Consider the following 20,622-nt stretch of genomic DNA (forward strand, 5'->3'; position numbering starts at 1 on the left):
CATAAAATCTGACCAACTATAGGGCTACGGCCCAGCTCTGCCCGAATCAGATGCTATATTGTTAGCTCCGCATCTGGGTAGTTGACAGTGGACCCCGTGGGGGGGGTACTCAAGTTTGGAGGGACTAGATTTTGGAAGTAGACTTCCAATTTTTCAAGAAATTTGGACCCATTGACAAAAATCTTTCGGCCGAATTTACCCAAAATTGTTTAGTTTTTACCCCAAAATTTTGGGAAAATTTTGAAAATTGTCGCTAGATTAAGGAAAAATTGGGCGAAAAAATTGAGAAAATTTTGAAAAAGGACCCATTCATATACTTTTGAAAAAGGGGCCATTGATATACAACGAAGTATTTTGTTTGCGGCCGTCCCCGTATGGTCATTTGTTTGGGATTAATTAAATAAGCTGAGATGATGGCCGAAGTTTTGGATTAATTAAAAGCTGAGGATGGCTAAAGCCCAGTGTAAGCAATAGCATGGTAAGTCCGAGTGTAAGTAAATAATTTACATGTTATTTCTCATTAGTCACAATAGTGAAATTCTCATCTCATGCCTCACGTCCGGGCGTCCGGCATCACGGTGTAGGTACACGTATGTCGGATACACGGTAGGAATGTTCAGGATTCTATTTAGTTCGAGGTCGGTTGCTCAAACTCATACTGATATTCTCCAAAATAGGCCTAGGGCCTATATTGCAGAGTAGTGGAATTCAGCTTGATTCAGTGATCCGAGCGCTAAGTGTAAAGAATTAAAATTGTTTTAAAGGTTGTGCAATAAGTATGAGCCCTGGTGGGAGGGTAAAATTGGGGGGAAGAGGAAAGAAAATGTTGGAAAGCCGAAGGGGGGGCAATTTTTAAGTTGATATGCATGGTGCCAAAAATATTGTACAGGGTAAAAAAGTTATATTTTGTTCAAAAAGTATAAAATTTTGTTTTATTTACTAACAGAAAACCTATGATGTGTTAGGCTACTGCAATGAAATGATTAGTTTCCCATCACATTTTTTTCAGTGAAATATGAAGTCATGATTTCATTATTCATTATTTTGAAAAATTTCATTATTGTCAATAATGTCAAAACTTTCATTTATATGGCTATTACCTATATTGTTGATGAAACACCATCTCAAAACAGGTATTAATGCTTAGATCATCATTACAGACATTTTGCAACAGATTGAGAAAAGATTTGAATTTGTTTTTATTAAAATGAAAAGAAATTTGCAATTTTTGTAATTACTAGAAACATGATGAGGTAATCCTTAAATTTCCATTATTTACTACATCCTCTACCCCTACTAAGAAAAACTGCTGATTATGATCAGCAGGGGATGTCAAACATTTTGAGAGTTTCAATTTTGATTATTTCCATCTCAATTTTCAGGTAATCGACTTTTATACGAAAATAATGAAAGTTTTGGTCAAATTGAAAAAGTTATGAGGGCGGGTGACAGGAAACTAATCATTTCATTTCATTAGCCTTATGCTGCCTAAACTGAGATGTAGGCCCTACATGGTATTCAAAAGTCGTACATATTTTTTATGATTTTTTATGACATTATCATTCAAATCTTTTTTTCTCCATTCCCTATACAAAACAACAATGGCATATTGAATTCATTGTCAAATTTCAAGGTTCGAATCCCGGAGGTGCCAAGTGACTTCTTTGTGAAATTGTTCATCTTCTCTCCTTTTTTGTATCTTCTTTAACTTCCAATATCAAAAACCAGGGTTGGGTGTTAGGGTTAATATTAAGCTATTCAATGAGGAGGTAGTTTCTGTGGCACAGCCATAAATGCTAAGCAAATTTCACCAGAAAGATTGAGTAAATTTCCCTGTAAAATCTAGACTATGCCATAGTCGATTTTTGATAAATAAAAATAATGTGTTTTTTGATCATTATGAATACATTCAGTTGAACTCGAAATTATACTGATATTATTTTATTACATCAAAATACTATACTAGTAAATACTGGTTATGAAAAAGTTTAATTATATATATTAGTGACAGTAACAGTAAAGTATACGTAGGCTTATAATTTTTTGAATACAACATATTATAATGGCACTTCAATACTGAACAGTTCTGATTTTAGAATCTACCAGTTTAAAAATCACTTGGGAAGCCAACAAACAGAGGGAGTACGCTGGCTAAAAAGATCAGATGTGAAAATCTATCAATTGTACTATGTGCACAAACTGATTAAATCAGAGTTTTAAGAGAATGCACAATGGGCAAGTGGACTACGGAGAGTGTAAGTCTATCATGTAAGATTGACAAATAAACCGGGGTAAATGGCCATTTCCATGGACATTGACGTCTCTTGGAATTCTCCTTATAGCTTAAAATCTTTAAAAAAACAGTATATCAAACATAAGTGTAATTCAAACTTTTGAAATGCAAGAAAGTGCTAAAACCCCACAAAATTTTCAGGGATAAAAATGGGGATGGCAGAGGGTAAAGTCCTGGAGTAACTTAGTGTCCCTAAAATGACTACAAATGGGATGAAAATGACAAGTAGGGACAAAAATTTGGCTTTATCCCCTCACACTAAAATCCTAGCTATGCTACTGCACATTGTTGTTATAAAGTTATTGGTAATAATATGGTATTAAAACTTACCAAAATTTAAAGTAAAATATATAAATACATCATTGTGGCCCAGAATTGCTCGCCTATTTCACACCATGCAGCACTGCATAATAAAATTAATGCTCTTATGAAAGTTCCACTGCGATTTGTTCATTGCCTATTATTTTATGACTATTAATACCATTTATAATCTTACAAAAGAACAACAAATATATCTTCAATTTATAGCAGTTGAATATAAAAATTGCTGTTGCAACAATCAAATTCACATGATTCTAGATTATATATGACATGATAAATTTACCAACTTTTATTGGATTTAATTATACAGAACTGAGTATATTGACAGTTTTAAAATAATGAATCATGTAAAGACTGCAAAGAAAAAAGAATTTTCTATTGACTAATAAAGGATGTAAAGTTATGGCTATTGCATTATTATAAATACATGTACTACTTGTGAAGTTGATGTAGCCTTCAGAATATAATATTTGCAAATGATCCAAGGGGAACATGAAAAAAATCAATGATCCGCTTTTTTATTATTCCTTAAGTTAATTGCACACTGAATAACTCACTATTTATAGGTGGAATTTCTGTTCTCCTTGAGAAATAATGGGATTTCTCAAATCTCTGCTGAAATCAGTCCATTCATCCAGTTGTTTCCAATTATTGTTTGATTCAAATTCACAAGGTGGATGTTTTTTCACCGTTGGGCACTTAAATATGACAAGGTTCGAAATGTCACCCCGGTTTGACTGACAAATTTGCCAAAAAGTTATTGCTAAAACAATAAAACACACTTTTTCTATAGTGAAATTTTGTGCAGAATCTGAATCTGAAGTCAAAAATGCCTACAGTGCTTTCGTTTTCAAAATCCAAAATTCCTATGGCAATTTCCTATACGAAAAAGTGTGTCCATGGCTCTAAAATGGGCAGATCAGATTGTTAAAAAATCCAGGCTTTTTGATATAGACATTGAGCACCAATAACTCAAACTTGTTATAGCCAAGTATCTTGGGCACATCAAGTTTGAATTTTAAGTACATAGGTTGATTATTAAAAAAGTCTGGATTTTTTAACAAACGTATGTATTTTTTTCACGCCCTTGAAAATTAAGAGGTAGGGGTTACATTTTGTGATCTTTCTGAATATTTATAAACAATAATAAATACAAAATTATTATCAGCATTTAGCTTATTAAATGCTGAATAAAATGAGGGGTAGGCCCTAAATCTTCTTTGTAGTACCTTCTGATCAAATTTTATGAATGTTACAAACCGTTTGTTGTCCGAAAATTGAGTTTTTTCGTGAATCTTTTGTCACGGCAAATGTCAATTTCAGTGACCATTACAAGAAAAATAAATGATCAATATAGAAAATAATGGTTTTGACTGAAAAGTACTACCCTAAATAATGAATAAAAGTGATAAATGGATCATCACTAAATGTTAAATGGGTATAATCAGTGATTCTAAATGAAGGCCCCAAAATTTTGTCACATGAAAATGGCGTTTTTCGCACAAAATGACCCAAAATCAATATTTTTCTCAAAAACTGTACTAGATACAAGGTTTTAAGTGGTAAAATTAGAAACTACAGACAATTTTACCCCAGAAATGATAAGCATATGTTTTATTGTTATTTTCACCCTCAAATATTTTTTTCACGCTCGTGTCAGTCAAATCGGGGTGAGTTCTTGAATGCTGCCATATGTTATTTATGTAGGCCTATGTGTCGCATGACCATTGAGAATCTTGTACCAAACCCTCATTTTACAGTTTGTTACCCTGTTGCCTGGGATACCTGTGAAAAGTGATTTTTTTAGTGGGGCGGGGGCGCAAAATCAGCAAAATTGCAGGTTTTAAATATTGATATCATATTTTGGATGTTTTTTCAATATGCATTTTTTTCCAGATTTGCACTTGGCAAGGCAGGTCATTATATGATAAGTTGCCTGGGGAAGTATTCTTTAGGGGAATTGTTTTTGGTGTGCAAGAAAAGTTAGTGATTCAACTGCTCTTGCAAAAATTGTGAATATTTTATGCTTTGCAGCACAGATATAATTGGAAAACATGTTCCAATCATTCTGTGTTTTCAGTCACCTATGGTCTATGGTCATAGTGGTAATACAGTATTGGGAATGAAGGTCATCCAATGCACATAATATCCTAGCACACAGTCCAAGAACCCAAGTCAGAGCATGTTTTAGGGGACTTCTACAATGTTTTGCAAAGAACAAGGACAAGCTAACAGATTTGTCAGAGCATGATATGGAAGCAGAGCTGAGTCATACTGGTTTTTATCTATGCTTATTTATTTAAATAAAATAAAATAGATTTTATTTTAAATTAATTAATTAATTAATTTATTTATTTAAATAGTAATTTATTTATTTATTTATTTATTTAAATAGTAATTTATTTATTTATTTATTTATTTATTTAAATAGTAATTTATTTATTTATTTATTTATTTATTTATTCCTTACTTCCTTTCTTTTTTCCTTTTAGAATCTTTCTGTTAGAACCTTCTTTTCATTCCTTTACAGTTTCACTATATTTTAATAATTAAACCCCTATGTCCTTTTTTGTTTTCTCTCTTTCCTTTATGTTTTTACTATAGGCCTATATATTCATCCCTGTTGTGGTAAAATTTCCAAACAAGTGTGGTTTTAAAATGTTCACCATAAATGTATACCAAGAATCACTTCCTACCATTAGACCTTCCAAAATTGCCCCCCCAATTTTACCTTACCCCGATGGCTCATAATTATTGCACAGAGCCCTAATCATGCTAATGCATGGTTAAGACTTAAGGCCTGTTCAGTGATTTGCTCATCTGGATGATCGTAAAAATCATCAAAATTCAGATTTTGGTACCTTTGTCATTGTCATAGATGTGCTTCACATAGCCTGCTAGTGGTTCAGCCGAAAGTCGTGTACATCAGACATTTTACACGAATCTATAATTTTCTTTGTTTTTTGCCAAATTTTTCATTTCAAAAATACCAAATGACAATGACTTATCCTTCACTTTTAAGCAATTTATACACAATTTTAATATTTTTACACTTACGCTGGGATCACTGAATGGGTCTTTAAGTTTAAACTGTAGGGCCTCGCACCCTCAACATCACCAAGAATGATAATCAATGCAAGTAACCCCCCCGAGGTCGATGTACTTTCAGTCTTCTACTGTGTGGTTTTATTTTTTGTGACATTGCTCTTAGGCTGTAGTTGAAATTTTACTCTTTTTTATCTTTTCTATATTTTTTTCTACAAATTTCCAGATGTGTAGGGTGAAAGGTTGCAGATTTTATGGCAAGAAAGCAAGAAAGTGGCAAATTGGGCTGCTCATGCTGTTGAAGCTCAGTTGAAAATGGGTGTAAATGGTGGACTCTCTTTGTGCAACAAAGCAGATAAAGACTACCTCCAAGGACTCAAAGTACAGAAATCCACAAATGTGCCTATATCCAAGTTGCAAAAGGAAGAGAATAGCAAGTACATTCACCTCATCGATCGTCATCTTCCTAGACATGGTCTTTCAAAGCAACGGTATGAATTAGCTTGAATTGATCAAAGACATGTGAGTTGTTAGTCATGTTAGTTGTCAAATTTCTTCTTTTGTGGTTTCGTAGGCCTATGTGTATCAGGGCATATACCCTGCAAGTAGCCAACATGTTTGTGTGTGTGTGTGTGTAGGAGAGGGGTAGGAGAGTGGATCCCGGGAGTGGATATGAATAATGAATATTTTATGAGTCTGTATGTCCAAGACAAGCACTACCTACATGTAGTAGTTAGATATAGGGACAAAATTGACCAATTTTGTGATGTTTGTCTTCCATTATTTTGGCTCATTCAGGTACAAATTGCAAAGTTAATTTTGTGCCCATATGTATACCAGTAAAGTTATTTTGGTAACAGGCCAGCTGTCCAAGTTTGCAATTTTGCCCACCTTGGTAATATTGTCCACTGCTAGACATCAAAACAGCACTCAACACCAAAGTTAATGACATTTAAAAATATATTACTTTTTGGCAGGAAGGATACTTTTAGGATGAGTCTGGCTTTCAGCTGCATATTTCACACTGTACATACCATTTGCTATTGTGATATTGGGCTAAACTAACCAAATTAAAACCAAATTACAATGACAGTTTCACAGATGTTTTCAGAAACGGTAAATATATATTTGTTTTACAATTGTTAATGTTTTGTAACAATTTAAACACATACTTGGGACATATTGTTTTTAAATGATGCAAAAAAATCCAAATTCTTGGGGGTCAGTCATTTGCCGATGTATAAAATATAAATAATAGCCGTCAAGTGGCCATCACGTCACATTTGTGTGAGGCATGAACACTTACAATACCTCTAGTAGCTACACAGCCATAGGCACTGCTGTCTTGCCCAGTTTTAGCAAATATTTTTGCATTCAATTAGTTTTCAAGAGTAATTAAAATATTAATCTGTTTCCAAACTATACTTTTTGTTGCAGTTTCTGACTTCTGCCCAGCTATGCAAGACTCTATCCTGGTTTTGAAATTGGTATGTATACCATAATTTTGTTTATGTAGCTCCAAAATCTAACCTTCTTGATCTGAACACAGCTTTAAAATACTAATTTACTTTCCATGCCACACTGTTTGCATATACCAAAATTATTTAACAACAAAAGCCTCAGGGGCTGTGCAAAAATTATGAGCCATGTTGGGAGGGTAAAATTGGGGGCAGGGAAGACATTTTTGGCAAGCCGAAAAGGGGGTGGGGGAGTAATTTTTGGCAAGCCAAGAGGGACAGGGGGGCAAGCAATTTTGGCACACATTCATTTTAAATAAACCGCTCTAAAAAGGCTTTACACATAAACCCTTCTTCTTCTTCTTCTTCTTCAGGATACTTTTCAACGTCCCGTGAATGGAACCAGGCGAAAAGGGTGTGAGTGCGCAAGTAGGCGCCTTAGTCTCTGGTTAGATTGTCTTCTTCGTTGAAGAAGACTGTAATGTTTTCTTTAAAGTGCTTGTTGTCTTCGATGGTCTGGATGGTGGATGGCAGGTTATTCCAATCCTTTATTGTGCGGGGCACAAATGAGTTTTTGAAAGCTTCTGTTCGAGCTGATATTTGAATATATGAGCTGCTGGACGATCTCCTAGTCTGGCGATTAGCTGGGCGCAGGTAGTCTGACACCGGAAGGGCCAGGTGACCCCCCAAGGCTTTGTGAAGTGTATTGACCCGCGAAATCTTTCTTCTGGTCGATAGCATTTCCCAGTTGAGTTCCCGTATGAGTCCTGAAGCACTAGTAGTTCTGTCATAATCACCCGTCACCATGCGAGCAGCCTTCTTCTATGTATTTTGCCTATCTCATGTATGTGTTCTTTGGTGTATGGGTCCCATACGCTTGAGCAATACTCAACCGTCCATTATTATCATGTCCGTCTGTATGCGTTTGTCGAAAGAAAAGAAAAGGTCATGCATAGTTTGTATAAGTTGGGAGTCACAGGAATGGCCTCGTCTGAATCCATGTTGAAATTTATTGAGTATGTTGTAAGTGTCCAAGTGTTTCATTATCTGTGTTATGAGTGAAGTACATGTTCTAAAACTTTACAGCACACTGATGTGAGGGAGACTGGTCTATAGTTCTCCGCTCGGGTTCTATCACCCTTTTTATAAATCGGGGAGATGTTGGCATTAAACCCAATCTAAAGGAAGTTCACCTGTATCTAGTGATGCTTGGAAAATCTTAGAGAGTATTGGCGCCAGTTCATGAGCTGCTTCTATGGGCGGCCGTGAGGGCCAAAAGGGTCTCAAAACTACACAAGGGTCTCAAAAGTACAATAAGGTCTCAAAAACACACAAAGGTTTCAGAAATAAACACACAGTAATGTCTCAATAGCACAATACGGTCTCAAAAACAGAGAAAGGTCTCAGAAACAAACACACAACAATGTCTCAATAGTATAATAAGGTCTCAGAAACAGGGAAAGGTCTCAAATACAGAGAAAGGTCTCAAAAACAGAGAGGTCTCAAATACAGAGAAAGGTCTCAAAAACAGAGAAAGGTCTCAAAAACAGAGAAAGGTCTCAAATACAGAGAAAGGTATCAAAAACAGAGAAAGGTCTCAAAAACAGAGAAAGGTCTTAAAACAGAGAAAAGTCAAACAAAAAAAGGTCTCAAAAAAGAGAAAGGTCTCAAAAACAGAGAAAGGTCTCAAAAACAGAAAAGGTCTCAAAAACAGAGAAAGGTCTCAAAAACAGAGAAAGGTCTCAAAAACAGAGAAAGGTCTCAAAAACAGAGAAAGGTCTCAAAAACAGAGAAAGGTCTCAAAAACAGAAAAAGGTCTCAAAAACACGTTAAGGTCTCAAAAACACGTTATGGTCTCAAAAACACGTTATGGTCTCAAAAACACGTTATGGTCTCAAAAACACGTTATGGTCTCAAAAACACGTTATGGTCTCAAAACACGTTATGGTCTCAAAACACGTTATGGTCTCAAAAACACGTTATTGTCTCAATGGTCTCAAAACACGTTATGGTCTCAAAAACACGTTATGGTCTCAAAAACACATTATGGTCTCAAAAACACGCTATGGTCTCAAAAACACGTTATGGTCTCAAAAATACGTCAAGGTCTCAAACCAGGTATTACAACCGACCGTTATATGTGCAGTACCGCATGCAGTACTATACTGCACACATCAGCAGGCGAAACTACACATTCCGTCACGCACTTCCGCATGAGGAACTACATATCCCAAGTTGCATTTCCGCATGCGGTGATGCAGGTCAGGATGTGCAGTTCCGATGGGGAACTAAAGTTTTTGGTGTATTTCCGCATGGGGAATTTCGGTATATAGGCCTATGGATGGGTCATTTTGTTTTCAAAATGTTCTTAATTTCTTTTGGAAAATAGCCCAACTTTGCATCACTGCAGCCAAAATGTTTCTCAAATTGCTTGTAAAAACTAAGACAATTTGTGTTAGATTTGGCCAAAACTTTTGTCCAAATTTCTTACAAAATTACAAGTTGGACTTAAAAAGTCTTATCATATAATGCGATTGAAAAGAAATTTTGCATATTTGAACACGTTCTTAACATTTTCCTACACCTTTTAGGGTGTAATATAGAAACGTTGCCCAAAATATATGTGACAAACATTGCTTGCATCCCCCTCCCACACCCTTTCGACCTGCCAAAAATTACTTGACCCGCCCTTTCTACCTGCCAAAAAGTGCTCCCCCTTTGACATGCCAAAACAGCGTTGCGTCCCCCCCCCCTATAATTCACCACCCCGGCCCCGGGGGTACAATTTATTGCACCACCCCTGACAAGTTCAGGCGCCTAGAGGTGTAAATGAATTGAATAGAAATTTAGTATGAAATGGGTCTATTGAGAAGATTTATCAATTTTGTCCAGGTATTTGGAACATGGGATCACTCAGGGTCCACCCCATATCCATGTTGGTATATCACTGTGGAGGATGAATCTTATTCAAAAATTGAGTTTTATTGGAATTCAGCAGCAGGCATTGCATTCACTAATTTGGACATTTTCAAAACAACTTGCACCTCCCCTCATCAAAACAAAACTTCACTGAAACCCTCCGTTTTTGGCAAAAATCAATGCCTGTTTTACACCACAGAAAAAAAAAAGGCTTCTTTGTGCAAGGGGTAAATGTGAAAGATAAAAAGCATCACAAAGAGAATATTTTGAGGCAATTTATGAATTGTTTTCAGCTCAAAAACATTGACATAATTTGCTTAAAATTGTTTTCCTTATAAATTTGGGTGTTTTTTCTCACCCCTTGCCATTAAAAAAACTCAACAATTAACTTGTCTAATATTGATCAGCCCTTACATCAGTCACCATGAAAACAAACACATAGATACATGTTAAATTGTATTCTTATTTATAGTCAATTTATTTTTCTAAACACACACAAGTATTCCAACATGTGGTCAGTATACATGTATGATTCAAACAAAAATACACAAGTTGTAAAACCTAAAGCATGTGTTACATTTTTAGAATTATTAATAAATTTGTTGTTATCAAATTTTACTAGCAGTGCCCGTATTATTTTGAATATGCATAATTAACATTAAAAGTTGGGTTGTTTGTCTGTCACTTTTTAATTGATTTAAGGAATATCAACAAGGAATTACAAGAATCATAACAAAGCAGCCATGAAAGTGAAAATTTTAGTTCTTTTGACCTTGGGAACTCAGGCCTGTACATGGGGGAGTGGGGAGGGTGCGACCACACCTTCACCCCCAAATTTGAACAAGTATACACAAAGTACCAAAATATCACATTTTTGTGAGCATAGCAAGCAAAAAAATCAGTTTTTTTACGATTTTTTGGACAAAAAAGGTGAAAATTCCACTTTTCACTATATCACCCCCCCCCCCCTGAAAAAAGTGCACTTTCTCAAAATCAGCATCTCCAAAAAATCCTGCGTACTACGGGCCTGAGGGAACTGTGACAAGCCCTCTAAGCTTACAGCTAAAGAGCATTACTTCTTGTCATTTATATAAAGCACTTATGATTTAGAGCGAATTTATTCCTAAAAATCATAGATTCTGAATCAGCACCCCAAAATTGACTAAGAACACTTCTCAAACCTTGTATAGCTCTCTGTGTAGACCCCAGTCCGAAACCCCGTCAGTCCGACACCAGCGCCTTAGACCGCTCGGCTATCAAGGCTTGATGGTGTCATGATGAAAATTTAAAAATATAATCGCAACTTCATTACTTCAACATACCACGTGTGACAAGCAAATACAGAAAACGTACCATATTTTGGAATTTTATTTGTTTAAAAACATTAATGTGTATTAATAGCGCTCAATTGTTGATAACTGCGTGTTTTATAATACAGAAATAGGAATGAGGCTATACACGCACAATATAGTATAATCGATTTTGATTCACACGTGCGCTACGAACTCGCCGTATACTAAAAGCACAGGTTATCAAATGTGGCGTGGCCTACCATTTTTCTTGTAGCTTCTTTTATACACGTCGATGTTTTCATCAATTACAAATTAATCCACATTAGACCCTAATTTTATTTCAGGAAATAAAAGATTAGATTACCATAAAAACGAAACAGTTATCATTGGTTGGGTCTAATGTAATTTATACATGGAATTTTCAACGTTTTTTCTATCGCCATTCTCGCTCAATTAAAAAATATTTTGGCGTATATAAAATTGAAATAAAATTCTCTGCCTCATAAAACGACATCAAATGTGCCACAATTGGGTATCACGAATCGTTATATATGATGTGCAGTTAATATTCATATTTTCTTTTATACAGAGGATGCTTCAGTTTTGACAGGAAAATATTTTCTTGAAAACCCTCTCACTCGGTTATTTTTAAAAGATAACCACGCTTCCCTGGAATGTGCAATAATTACAATTAAAATGTTTATTATTCTAACAGCAAGCGTTTCTAAAATGCAGTATGGCGAAATGTGGCGTAGATATTAACAAACCATCTAACCCAATAAGTATGATAGGGCCTATATTGTGACGAGCTTAGTAACTTAGGGACCGCTCATTATTAATGTGGGGGGCGGGAAAAATGTAGGGGGTTATGTGATTTTCACTTTGACAAACAGGGGGGTTATGTGATTTTATTTTTCCTGATAGGGGGGGGGGGGTCATGTGAAATTGAATAGTCATTCACTATATTTTTTTAATACCAAGAATCCTGGAAGGTCTTGCATACAGTAACATACAATATCAATCATACCATACATAATTGTCTAACTTGACTTGAACAAAATTGTTCCCATTTTGCACCATATGTCACCATTTTAGCTTCAATTGGGGCAAAAATGTGCGCGCTTCACGCACATTTTGTAGTTATAAACATTGTCAACAGCCAAAATGTGCTGGATTCACTATACCAAGTTCAAGAAATATTTTCTTTTTCCTACCCCATCCCCCAATGTCAAAAAAAAGAAATCTACGCCACTGCCATATGCTACACAACCTCTCACTCCTCACCACATTTTGACCACCCCACCTCCAAGCACACACCTATAAATTTCAAGATCAAAAGTAGATCTATTGGCATAGGGGTAGATCCGTGGGGATGGGTGGGGTTAAATTCCTCTATTTGGCCAGGGAGATGGTCCATACAATCACCTGTAGGCCTATGTGGGTTTCTGACCATATTAACCTCATAATTATTTGGTAATTTTAGTCACAAAATTGCAAATTTTTGTGCTTTTGCAATTTATTCCACTTTTGCATCATTTTCATCAATTCAGCTTCAAAATTGCAAAATTTCCTCAGGCTTCGCGCGCATTTGTACAATACACTTATTTTGTCGCCAAAAGAGCTGGATTCCTATATGACTTCAAGAAATTGTTTCCCACCCCATCACCCCAATGTCAAAATCCCAATCTCTGTGACTAAATTACTTAATATTTAAGTTTGCTTGAAGCGGGGGAGAGGGGTTATGTGATTTTGTTTGATTCAATAGGGGGTTACATGAAATTGATTCATCGCAATAGGGGGTAGGTATTTTCACCCATAAAAGCTCAACATTTTCCTGCCCCCCCTCCCGCATTAATAATGAGCGGTCCCTTAATTTAGCATGTGATCCTAGCATCCTTTTTTTATGACATTTTTCAGTAGATATCCACGAAAAAAGCTTATTCACAAAATTTCAATCCGATTTTGCGTTTGCGAGTTATGCATGATTATGTGTACCAGAAACACAAAAACGTTTTAAAAACGTTTTAAATAAGTTATATTTTGGCTTTTGGTTTAGGTAAAAACGTTTTAATAACATTAAAATGTCGGGTTATATAAAGGTCATGATAACGTTGTAAAACGTTTTGTATGAAAACACACTGCAACAATATTTTTTAAATGTTTTCAATAAATGTTATTGTAAACTATTTTTACAAACATTTTTGCCAAATATTGTGTCAATACTTAAATAACATTATGTTAAAATGTTTGAACCCAGAAAACACAGAAATGTTCTTAAAATGTTTTTTTCAAAACGTTTTGATAACATTTAAATGTCGGGTTATGCAAAGGTCATGAAAACGTTTTTAAAACGTTATTGAAAATATTTTGGGCAAACATTTTTCGCAAAATATTTTTTCAACTGTAACATTCTGTTTAGAATGTTTTGTATCAAGTTTTCAAGAATGTTTTTGGAAAGTTATTAAAACGTTTTTATACCCTTTATATAACCCGACATTGTAACGTTTTCTGTAAAACATTTTTTTTGCTGAGCAGTAGACTATCAAAAATGTTTTTTAAGGTTACGAAAACGTTTTATACTCTTAATATACCCTTTATATAACCCGACATTTAAACGTTTTCTGACAACCTTTTATAACCTTTTGCGAATGATGTCGAAAACGTTTTGTGTTTGCTGGGATATTACACTGCTCCATAGGCCACTGTTGTAATTTCGATCTGGTATACCGGTACCGGTTTCATGTCACGATATTTTTGCTAAATGAATTAATCTGCAAGAAATATTTAGTACATAAACATTATGTAGCCAAAAGTTCCAATGGTATAAAAATCTCAACTTTTTTTTTTTTTTTTTGGGGGATGAAGCTGTGGATCACGAAATGCCCTTTTAACTGCATGTCAAAGCACCTAGCCATATGCCTTAAACTTTTAATTAATACATCCAATTCAAAAAAATACAAAAAATTGCATTTCCCCATGCGGAAATACACCAAACATATTGCAGTTCCCCATACGGAAATACACTATAAAAATATTGCAGTTCCCCATGCGGGACTGCAAGCGGATGTTGCAGTACTGTATGCGGTACTGCATATATACGGTCGGTTGTATGATTTGAGACCTAGTTTTTGAGACCAAGATGTGTTTTTGAGACCAAGACGTACTTTTGAGACCCTTTTGGCACTCACAAAAGGTCAACGCCGAGGAATACTATGGGCGGCCGTGTGTGCCAAAAGGGTGTCAAAACGTACGTTCATGTCTCAAAAACACGTCTAGGTCTCAAATCAGGTATTACAACCGAGACCGTTCTCTGTTTTTGAGACCTTTCTCTGTTTTTGAGACCTTTCTCTGTTTTTGAGACCTTTCTCTGTTTTTGAGACCTTTCTCTGTTTTTGGTATCTCTCTGTTTTTGAGGCCTTTCTCTGTTTTTGAGACCTTTCCCTGTTTTTGAGACCTTTCTGAGACGTTTCTCTGTTTTTTGAGACCATAACGTGTTTTGAGACCATAACGTGTTTTGAGACCATAATGTGTTTTGAGACATAACGTGTTTTTGAGACCATAACGTGTTTTTGAGACCATAACGTGTTTTTGAGACCATAACGTGTTTTTGAGACCATAACGTGTTTTTGAGACCATAACGTGTTTTTGAGACCTTTTTCTGTTTTTGAGACCTTTCTCTGTTTTTGAGACCTTTCTCTGTTTTTGAGACCTTTCTCTGTTTTTGAGACCTTTCTCTGTATTTGAGACCTTTCTCTATTTTTGAGACCTTATTGTACTATTGAGACCTTGTTGTGTGTTGTTTCTGAGACCTTTCTCTGTTTTTGAGACCTTATCTTTTGAGACCTTATTGTGTGTTTATTTCTGAGACCTTTATGTGTTTTTGAGACCTTATTATGTTGAGACCTTATTATGTGTTTATTTCTGAGACCTCTTAGACCTTATTGTATTTTGAGACCCATTTTGTTCATGAGCTGCTTCTTTAAGAATTCTGGGGGATATGCCATCAACCCCTGCGGCTTTGTTTGGATTTAAGTCTTTCAGAAGCTTCTCAATCCCTGGCGTGTGGATAGTGATGTTTTCAATAGGTGGTGTTGTATTTTGAGCAATATTAGGTGTAGAATGAATGTCCTCCTGTGTGAATACTGAGCAAAATTGGTTATTCAGGATGTCAGCCTTCTGTTTGTTGTCTGACACTAGAGCACCATGGTCTTTTAGTGCTGAAATACCAGTGGAGTCCTTGGAGATGTTTTTAATAAAGGACCAGAATTGCTTTTTGGAATCCAGACAAACATCTCTCACATATTTTGTATATGAGAATTTGGTCACTTTGTGTGTGTCCTTCCTTATTGATGTGAAATTGTCCCAGTCAGAGCTATTACCACTTATACGGGCCTTGTTATAGGCTCTTTGTTTACGCCGTTGCATGCGTTTTATTGTGGGACTTATCCAAGGAGTTTTATTTTGCTTGCTCATGATCTTGGATGGTATGTATTTATCCATTGTGGTATTCAGATGTGATTACAGAGACATTACCACTTGTGTGAGACTTATTGCAAAACTCATTGCTAAACCTGTTGAGCTCGTTTTTAATACCAGGCATATCGGCTTTATTATATAAATAGGCTTTATGCGGTTTCTGTTTGTTACGTTTGGGGGAGGTATTGATGATCAACATAGCGATCCCATCGTGATCACTCATTCCGGGAATCACAATGGACTTCTCAACGAGCGTAGCATTGGTGGTGAAGAACAGATCCAAAATGTTGTTTTTACGGGTGGGTTCCGTCACCATTTGTTCAAGATTGAAGTCATTAGCAAGATCTATCATCTGGTGACAGATATTTTTGACTGGGGAACCTTGACGCACAGATTGAGAATTCCACTGTATATCACCCAAGTTGAAGTCCCCCCCTTAACCAAATATGATCATTTTTTGATCTTTTGATTTTGGCCAGGGAATCATACAACAAATTTAGATAATTGAGATCCTTTTTATCAGGTGTTCTATAAAATGATCCTATTATCAAGTTCTTACATCCAACAAGTTGGACCTGAGTCCAAACTACCTCGCAAGCAGTATCAAGATCGAACCTATGAGCACCGATTAGGTCATTTTTAAGAACAATAATGACTCCTCCATAGGAATCTTCCCTGTCCTTTCTGAAAGCTGTGTAACCTGCAGGGATGAGTTCCTCGCTTTTCACAGAGGGGTTGATCCATGTCTCACTACCGATGACAATATCGGGTTTATGACTGTCCAAACAAGCAGCAAAATCTGCCACTTTGTTTTTCAAACTGCCAAAATTAATAACCAACACTTTCAAAGGTCTTTTAACCTTTGATTGTGGTTTCCGTTTTGGTTTGTGGGCAGTTGCTGTTTATCACCCTGTTTTTGAGGTTGTTTGGGAGACGACGATGCCATTGGTGGACTTAACGGTGCACCATCACTACTTAGGTTTTCCAACCCAGAAAAACTATTAGACATGTTCATTGACCACTGTGAGAAGAGGGAGGTACTGTAATTGGGCATACCACAACTGCAGCATATCCAGGAGACATTTGAACCACCAAGAGCCTCATACATGACGGTGTTCATGCTCATACATTGTGTGTGGAACCAACCGTCACATTCATCGCACTGAACAGCTCTTTGGGTCCAAGTGCAGGGGTCTTGGCAGATGATGCATGGAAATTTAGAGCAACTTGCATCACGATCATCTTTGGAAACAGGCCCAGGCCCCGGGTTCGGTTCAGTGTCTCCGGATTGCATAGGCAAATTCTCCTGCTCATCTATGTGTAAACAGTTTATGAGCCAAAGTCAGTAATGCAAAGTCTACAGTTATCATAAACAAGAAGGTTGATGTTTCAAGTCATGCTCATTATTATGTATTTTATGTAATTTCTATGGCTTCCTGTTTGATTGCAAACAATGAATAAAATATTATATCTCAATTCATTATCATTTATTGCTTTCATTTTGCTTTACAGACTTTCCAGATGAGTGGTTTCAAAATGTAGAAGACGATGCCAAGAATATTGGGAAGGAGGCCACCTCACCAAAAGAGTGGCGCTTGGTGATAGGGATGCTGAGCAAATAACTGTAGGGCCACCAACAGATGACCACCAACCATCAAGATCACAGCGAGTGACACGATCCACAAGTACAAGATCTGATACTTACCCTGCTATCTTTTTATTTACTGAAACATTGCTGAGCCATGAAGTTAATATTTCAAGTGCAAGCAAGAAAGTCACATTAACACCAGAAGATGGAGAGTTTCAGGTCACCTTCAGATTCATTTAAGTTACTGAGGTCAGAAAATCATAAACAGTGTTTTCCCAAGTGTTTTGCATGGTCTGTTTTAGCTATCAGAGAGACTTCGTATGAAACTCAGAAAAGAAACTCTGAGTAATAAGGATGAATATATGTCATTTCATGATTTCAGTCGTGCTTTGAAACCTGATGATCATAAGGAGCCATGGCCATTGGATTACCAATGTTACCTCTGTCATGAATACCATCCATTATTTTTATATGCTGCCCCAACTGTTGACAACTGTCCATCTGAGTAGGACAATTGTTAAGCTTGTGTATTTGTGCAACCATAAATAAAAAGGTGACCTGATATTACCCATCATCTACTGTTAATGTGACTTTCCGGCTATAGTTTGGTTCACCTGAAGTTTGGAAGTGTGTACCGATCGACTTCCAGTGCAGGTATAGTGCGTGATTAACTTTGTGCACACGATTCCATCCTGCAATCAGTGAAATACAAAACATGGAGCTAACAAACTTGAGGTGAACCAATGTATCATTTAAAGATTAAATGCTTCAGCTTTTAAGTGTTTTGTTTTCAAGATTCTAAATGTCTTGATTCACATGCATGTTTTATATTTAACATTTAAAAGTGTAAGTTCATGTGTCTTCTTTTTCAACATTTTGCCCTTTGCAGCATATTTTACTGTCAAAAAATAACTATTTTTCCTTAAATCACATTTTCAGGATTTATTTGTGCCTGTGTGCATGGATTAGGAGTTGTCCATAGGTGTGTTTGTTTTAATCATGTATTAAATAAATCTTAATATAATTCCTTGCATCCACATCAAAGAAACTTTCATAAATGGGACAAAGTTTATAAGAAATGGAGGAAAAGCCACTCAGGGAAGCATGTTTTGAAACTTTGTTTGTGTTTTGTAATGACTTTACCCAGCAAACACAAAACGTTTTCGACATCATTCGCAAAAGGTTATAAAATTCAGAAAACGTTTAAATGTTGGGTTATATAAAGGGTATATTAAGAGTATAAAAAGTTTTCATAACAATAAAAAACATTTTCTGATAATCTACTGGCCAGTACACACAAAATGTTTTACAGAAACTTTAAAATGTCGGGTTATATAAAGGGTATAAAAACGTTTTAATAACATTCCAAAAACATTTTTGAAAACTTGATACAAAACAAAACATTCTATACAGAATGTTATATTGGGGTTGAAAAATGTTTGTCCAAAATATTTGCAATAACGTTTTAAATACATTTTCATGACTTTTATATAACCCGACATTTAAATGTTATTAAAACGTTTTGTAAAACACGTTTTAAGAACATTTCTGTGTTTGCTGGGTGCAAATATTTTAACATAATGTTATTTAAGTGTTGACAAAATATTTAGCAAAAAATGTTTGCAAAAATAGTTAACAATAACATTTTGAACGCATTTTAAAAATATTGTTATAGTGTATTTTCATACAAACCGTTTTCATGACCTTTATATTTAATGTTATTAAAACGTTTTGAAAAAAAAAAACATTTTAAGAACATTCCTGTGTTTGCTGGGTGCAAATATTTTAACATAATGTTATTCAAGTGTTGATAAAATATTTGGCAATTCGTTTGCAAAAATAGTTTACAATAACATTTTGAAAACATTTTAAAAATATTGTTGTAGTGTGTTTTCATACAAAACGTTTTAAAACGTTTTCATGACATTTATATAACCCGACATTTTAATGTTATTGAAACGTTTTACCTAAACCAAAAGCCAAAATGTAACTTATTTAAAACGTTTTTGTGTTTGCTGGGTAGTAGATTATGTTTTGCTCACAAAGTTCTATTACAGTCCTAATGTATGATTTCCTTCAAATAATACTCAAAATGCTGAAATAATTTGCCATTTAACATGCAGTTCTATTGGATGTCTAACTTTGCTCTGTTCACCTAACACAACTCAACACAACAAACACAACTAATTTGGCTGACTCCATTAAGTTGCAAGTTAATGTGTAAGCATTACAAATATGGCAAAATCAAGTTTAAAAAAGATTAGCCAATTTCATGTTACAGATCGTACATTATGGCTTTAATAGTACGCATGTCCACTAAAAATTGAAGTACTTTTAAATTGACTCAGACCTAACTTATTGGCTGGGAATTGATGAAAGAAACATTTTGGCGTTTAAGTAATCTTAATCGGACATTTCATTACAGAGATATGGCTTTCGAGTGTCACAGTTTTATATGGCTGATAGAACATGTTAAAAAGTTTAAGTCCAAAAGGAATACTAACAGAAAGTGCAATTTTAAGGTACTTTTTCTTAATGTATTTATTAACTAGCATTTTCTGGAACATTATATTTGCTTATACAACATGAAATAAGATCATCCTGAAAATTTAAGCGATTTTGTTGACATATAACGAACAATATAAGACCCCCAAAACCCATGGTTTGTTTGGTGGAACCTCAAGCATGATCATAGATGGCTGCCATGGAAAATATCTCCATAGAGAGCTGAACAATAAGTGCATTCTTTCAAATGAATAGCGGAAGTCTTTAACATTGTTCAATCTTTTAAGATCAGCACATTTTATCTTCAAAAATGATTATATTTCATCATGACATAAGTTTGGTAACATTAATCACTATCAATTTTGAAAAATTTGCTCTAACTCAAAAGGTTATCTTTACTACATTGAGCAATATACTGTGTGTGCATGGAAGCCATGATGTAGCATAATCTAAAATGGACATGGTGGTCAGAAGTACTTAATTTGAGATGGGTTTTGGAAGGCTTAAACATTCTTTAATTACTTAAGGGATCTGAAATGAGCGTTTTGAGCGTTTCGACAGTATTTTTTGTGGGATATGAGATCTCATCAGACATATCGAATTGTATTCTGTATTCGAAGAATGTCTTTCTGATAACAAATAATTTTCATTTTTTGAAATTCAGGATATAATACAAATTTTATGACAAATTATTAAAATTTGATATTTTTCACTTTTTGATATATA

General features: G+C 35.2%; 1 long non-coding RNA gene across 1 annotated transcript; it reads left to right on the plus strand.

Moving 5' to 3' along the window:
* The first annotated feature begins 5,803 nt into the window (after positions 1 to 5,803).
* On the plus strand, positions 5,804 to 18,885 carry LOC140162427 (uncharacterized). The gene is made up of 3 exons (XR_011860276.1): positions 5,804 to 6,150; positions 7,097 to 7,146; positions 17,316 to 18,885. It is a non-coding gene; the product is annotated as an uncharacterized lncRNA (long non-coding RNA).
* Positions 18,886 to 20,622: the final 1,737 nt, after the last annotated feature.

This window comes from Amphiura filiformis, chromosome 10, assembly GCF_039555335.1.
Source record: "Amphiura filiformis chromosome 10, Afil_fr2py, whole genome shotgun sequence".
In the NCBI taxonomy this organism is placed as follows: Eukaryota; Metazoa; Echinodermata; class Ophiuroidea; order Amphilepidida; family Amphiuridae; genus Amphiura; species Amphiura filiformis.